Here is a 6,000-nt window from a genome sequence, read left to right as displayed (position 1 = left end):
AAAATGACATTTCAAGGTGAATACATTTGTCACGGTTGAAAGCAATGCAAAAACGTATCAAAAACGCTACGTGTGAACATAGCCCAAGTTGTGGAGGAGTATTTTTGTTTTGGGTTATTTATTTTGCTTTATATACAAGTCATTACCCTGGATGTTCCTTAACATATTTCCCAGGAAATTCCACTTTGGTTTCGTTTTTGTATGTTTTATTGTGAGTCCGTAAAAGTGGCGTAATACCTGACAACGTTGTTGACAGCAGTGACCTGGGGGTCAGACATGCTTCCAGGGGTCTTCCCCATGCTGTCCCCATGTCATTTGAGCACTGTTCCCATCGATTTGGGCAATTCTTAGGCTGTCTGCAGACCGCCGGGGGGAGCCGCCTGAAAAATGCTCCCATAGACTTACATTGGGCTCGTTGCTCGGGTCAAGCACCCGCCGAGTATTCCAATGTGCTCGACCCGAGCATCGAGCACCTGAGCATTTTAGTGCTCGCCCATCACTAGTCCTGACTTATCAAGGCTGTCATTTTTCATAGAGGTCTTGATGAGGAGGTGTGCTGGTGTCGTATGCTCCTGATCAATTAAAAGGGGTTTCCAGATTTGGCACTAAAGTCTGCAACCTATGCGACTGTTGACTTGTGAATCCTCACAGTGAGCGCTGTAAAGATTCTCCAGTGCCAGCAGCAAACTGGGCAGTCATGGGACTGCAAGGATGTGAAAAGCCTTAGTTACTTACCGGTAACGGGATTTTTCGGAGCCCATGACAGCACCACGTGAGAGAGAGGATCCACCCATCAAGGACAGGAAACCTACAGGTTAAAAAGGGCGGCCCTCTCTTTCCGCCTCAGTTTAGTTAACAGAGCATGAGAGTACCGCCAAGGTTAGTTATAACAAAACATAATCACATTAAGTACATTACTTTTCATCAATTTCCCACAAGGGTGCACAAAAAGAAATCAAATCTACAGGAGTGCACAACACCAGTGAAGGGAGGGAATATACGGGTGCTGTCATGGGCTCCGAAAAATCCCGTTACCGGTAAGTAACTAAGGCTTTATTCGGTCGTCCATGACAGCACCACGTGAGAGAATTACAGAGACGAAGGAAATTAGGGAGGGACCACAGCTTGAAGCACCCTTCTCCCGAAAGTGAGATCTGCAGAGTCACCCAGATCCAATCTATAGTGCCTATAGAAAGTAGAGGGAGAAGACCAAGTGGCAGCCTTACAAATCTCCTCAATGGAAAGCCCTGTCTTCTCCGCCCAGGAGGTTGACACCGCTCTGGTAGAATGCGCCCTCAATCCCTCCGGTATCTCTTTATCCCCTGAGGAGTATGCGAGGGAAATGGCCTCCTTGATCCATCTAGCGATTGTAGCCTTTGAGGCCTTACAACCCTTCCTAGCCCCCTGATAGCAAATAAATAGGGACTTATCCTTTCTAAAGCCATGTGATACTTCTAAGTACCTTAGTACGCACCTCCTAACGTCTAAAGTGTGAAGTCTCTCCTCTTTTTGATTTTTGGGCGGAAAGCAAAAAGTTGGGAGAACTATTTCCTGGGTTCTATGGAATCGAGTGGCCACTTTAGGAAGAAAGGCTGGATCAGGTTTTAATATAATCCTATCGTCCAGAATTTGCGTGAATGGAGGGCATATTGAAAGGGCCTGTAGGTCACTGACTCTCCTGGCTGAAGTTAGGGCTACTAACAGGACCATCTTTAGGAAAATAATTTTGGGGGAGACTAAATCTAGTGGCTCAAAAGGAGGACTGGTCAAGGCATCTAAGACATAATTCACATCCCAGGGAGACATCTTTGCTTTGGTAATGGGTCTACACCTAAAGGAAGCTTTTATAAAACGGCCTATCCAATAGTTATCTGCAATATTGGAAGAAAATAAAGCTCCCAACGCCGACACCTGTACTTTCAAGGTACTGGTAGTGAGACCTAATTCTAAGCCTCGCTGCAGAAATTCCAGAATTTTCCCAATAGGGGGCCCCTCCTCCACCTTAACTTCTGCAAAGGACAGAAACTTCCTCCAGGTCCTGGCATAAATACGGGTGGTAACAGGTTTTCTGCTAGCCAGGAGAGTATTCACTACATTTGCGGGGAATCCTTTGTTGGTCAATAACACCCTCTCAAATTCCACGCCGTCAAATGTAGACTCGGGGTTGGAGGATGGGAAAGTGGCCCTTGAGTGAGGAGGTCCGGAATCTCCGGAAGAACCCAGGGATCTGATATGGACATCTTCCGGAGACAAGGGAACCACGGTCTTTTGGGCCAAAAGGGACATACGAGTATCACTCTGGCCCGGTCTGCCCTGATCTTTTTTATCACAGCTGGGAGCAGGATCATGGGAGGGAAGGCATATGCCAGAGGAAACCTCCAGGGAACCATAAAGGCGTCCACTGCCAGGGGTCCTTCTCTGGGGTCTAAGGAACAAAAATTTTCCACTTTCCGATTGGCTCTTGTTGCGAATAAGTCCACAGACGGAAGGCCCCACATCTCTACGATTCTGGAGAATATTTGTGTATTTAGGGACCACTCTCCTTCTTTTACAGAAGTACGGCTGAGGAAATCCGCTGTGATGTTTTCCTTGCCTTTTAGATGAGTAGCTGAAAGAGAGAGACAGTGATCTTCGGCTTTCAGCAGAAGTGCGTTCGCTACCCTCATCAAGTTTCTTGAGCGGGTTCCCCCTTGGTGGTTTATGTAAGCTACCGTGACTTGATTGTCCGAGAGTACACGGACATGCTGGTCCTGAAAATATATAAGGAACTCGTTGAACGCATGCTGCACCGCCAGAAGCTCCTTAACATTTGATGACAACTGTTGCTCACTGCTTCGCCAGGTTCACTGCACTAATTTCCCTTCAAAGTGAGCTCCCCAACCTGTAGCACTTGCATCAGTGGACAAGACTGCAGTTGGACTACATTCCCAGGGAACCCCTTTAGCAAGATTGTCTTGACGTAACCACCAACGAAGGGACCATATGGCATGAGGACCTAGCGTAAACTTACGGTCTAGATGCCCCTCTAAAGCTGCGTTATTGTACAACACATCCCACTGAAAGGCTCTTGAATGCAATTGTGACCAACGAACCGCAGGAAAAGTGGAGGTGAAGGTTCCCAATAGTGACATGGCCTTACGGAGTGACATAGAAGGTTTACATATACATTGTTCTACCAACTCCCGGATTCTATCAATTTTCTCTTCTGGAAGACAACATAGCTGTTTCCTGGAATCTAATATGACCCCCAGATATTGTTGTACCTTGAGTGGAGATAGTATAGATTTTTCTAAATTTAGAAACCACCCCAAACTCTTTAAGACCGACATGGTCTCCTGCAGGTGGGTCTCGCATTGAACCAACGAATTCCCCACTATCAGGAGATCATCCAGGTAAGGGATAATTAGAATGTCCCTTTCTCTTACATGTGCCATAACTTCCGCCATTACTTTAGTAAAAACCCGTGGGGCTATAGCTAAACCGAAGGGGAGTGCAGTGTATTGGAAGAGTTTAACCACCCCGTCTATTTCAATGGCCAGCCTCAAGTATTTCTGGTAATCACTATGAATTGGGATATGGTAATACGCATCTTTGAGATCGAGCACTACCATATAGCAGTGGGGAAAAAGTAACTTTATTACGGATTTTAAAGACTCCATTTTAAAGGTGTGTATTTTAAGGAAATTATTCAGGGATTTCAGATTTATAATTGTCCTGAAACTTCCATCCGGTTTCGGAATCAAGAAGAGCGGGGAGTAGAAACCAAGACCCTTTTCAGCTTCCGGAACCTCAATCAGGACGTGCTTTCTTATTAGGGTTTGTACTTCCGAAACGAGGGCAGCCTGACGTTCTGGGGAAGAACTGGAGGGAACAACCATGAACCTTTTGTGAGGCAATGCTTTAAATTGAAACTTAAGACCATACTTAATCAGGCTCAAAATCCAATTACTATGAGAAATCTGTTCCCAAGCTGGGACAAAAAATGACAATCTCCCTCCCACCTGGGCTGATTGTGTATCCCCTGGCTTCTGCTCAATTTTTGGAGACGGACCAAAGAGTAGACCTCTACCTTTTCGACCTCTTTCATCAGACTTGTCTTGCTCCCTGAAATATCTCTTCCGGAAAAATTTCCTCTTCTGGAACGATCTCTTAAAGGAGGGTAGAGGAACTGATGGAAACCCCTTCTTAGGGTCCCCCGCTTTCTCCAATAAGTCGTCCATGGTCTGACCAAAGAGGTATTCCCCTTCACACGGGATTGTACACAGTCTGGACTTAGTCTGTAAATCCCCTGGCCAGCTTTTAATCCACAAGGCTCGCCTAGCCGCATTTGACAGTGCTGCTGACTTTGCTGCCAACCTCACCGAGTCCACAGATACATCAGCAAGAAAAGCTGCCGCCCCCTGAACCAGTGGAAGGGAAGAAATAATGTCTTTCCTAGAAGTCCCATCCTTCAACTGACTGTCTAGCTGTTCAAGCCACACCATCAGGGCTCTGGACGTACAGGTAGCTGCTACTGTTGGTCTCAGTGCTCCCGCAGCTGTCTCCCATGCCCCTTTCAGGAAAGTATCAGCCCGTCTGTCTAGGGGGTCTCTCAATGCACCCATATCATCGAACGGGAGGGAAGTTCTTTTCGCTGCTTTAGTAACAGCAACATCCAGCTTGGGTGCTTTTAACCAGGAGGAACACATAGCATCCTCAAACGGATATTTCCTTTTAAAGGATGGAGGAACACTACCCTTCTTGTCAGGCTTTCTCCACTCCTTATCAATGAGGTCTTTCACCCTTGAATTTACTGGAAAGACCCTTCTCTTCTTTAGCCCCAGACCACCAAACATAACATCCTCAGCTGACTTCTCTACCCTCGAGTCCACTATCCCCATTGTAGATCGGACGGCTTTTACTAGGGCATCGACCTCCTTCAGGGGGAAGCACTGTCTGTCTGGCTCACTATCAGAAGAAGAGAAGGCGGAGGAGGAAGCGACCGATCGCTCAGAGTCTGAACCCGGCTGGGTTTCTTGAGGAATATGCCCAGACTCTGAACCTTGCAATGCTTTGCCTATTTCTTCCCTTATTAAAGTTCTTAGGCCTAGGGAAAAATCTGGGGTCTCCTCCGATATCATTTTGCTGATACAAAGCTGACACAACCTTTTGCTATAAGAATCAGGGAGTGGACAGCTGCATAAGGCACACTCTCTGTGCTTGGACTTCGAGGAACATTTCTTGCTCTAAAAGAAAGTCATAGATAGAAAAAAGGAGGAAACATTAGTAGAACTTTCACGAAGATTCCACTCACCCCACAGAACCTTCGGTACCGTAGAAGCAGAAGAATCCAGCATGCATGGCGAGGAATCACGCCGCACCGGACCGTCCTTCCTGCTCTTAGTGGTAGCTCTTCTAGTTGCACGACCAGACCCTAGCCGGGAATGACACTGCGCCACTAGTTGTGAGGGCTCCCCAGAGGGCTGCTCCTGCAGCAGATGTTGTTGCCTAGGTGACAGCTCTTGTGAATCTTCCATAGCTTACAATGTAAGAATGGGCTGGGAAGCACCTCTGTATGTTACCAGACCCTTTATATACTGGCCATACCGGTACCATATGTGGGTGTGTGTTTCCTTTTTTTTTTTTTTATTTATTTTTTTTTTTTTACCCAGGAGGGCGTTACCTGCTCCTTGGTCTTCCTCCCCAGGTCCAGATGGGATCCAGGTGGGCTACTCGCCGCCAGGTCCTCAATCCCCCGGCGTTCAGCTGCTCGCGCCAAAAAATTCAAACGAGCCCCGCCCCTTCCAGTGACGTCACAGGGCTTCCTGCCCGGCGCACCGGAAGTCGCGTCAGAAGGTCGCGCCCGTCCCGTGCGCCGCCGGCGCGACCTGGATCTCCTGCAAGCGGTAGCGAGGGGGGGGGGGGGGGGGGGGGAAGCCCGCTAGCGGCCCCACACCTGGCGGACATCTACCTCCCGTGAGGCGATGTCGCGCCTGCCGCAAAGCTCACGGAGGCGCCCCC

This window comes from Phyllobates terribilis, unplaced genomic scaffold (assembly GCF_046119375.1).
Source record: "Phyllobates terribilis strain yellow unplaced genomic scaffold, ASM4611937v1 Scaffold_2__4_contigs__length_985480577, whole genome shotgun sequence".
Lineage (NCBI taxonomy): Eukaryota > Metazoa > Chordata > Amphibia > Anura > Dendrobatidae > Phyllobates > Phyllobates terribilis.
Note: the sequence above shows the minus strand (reverse complement) of the source record.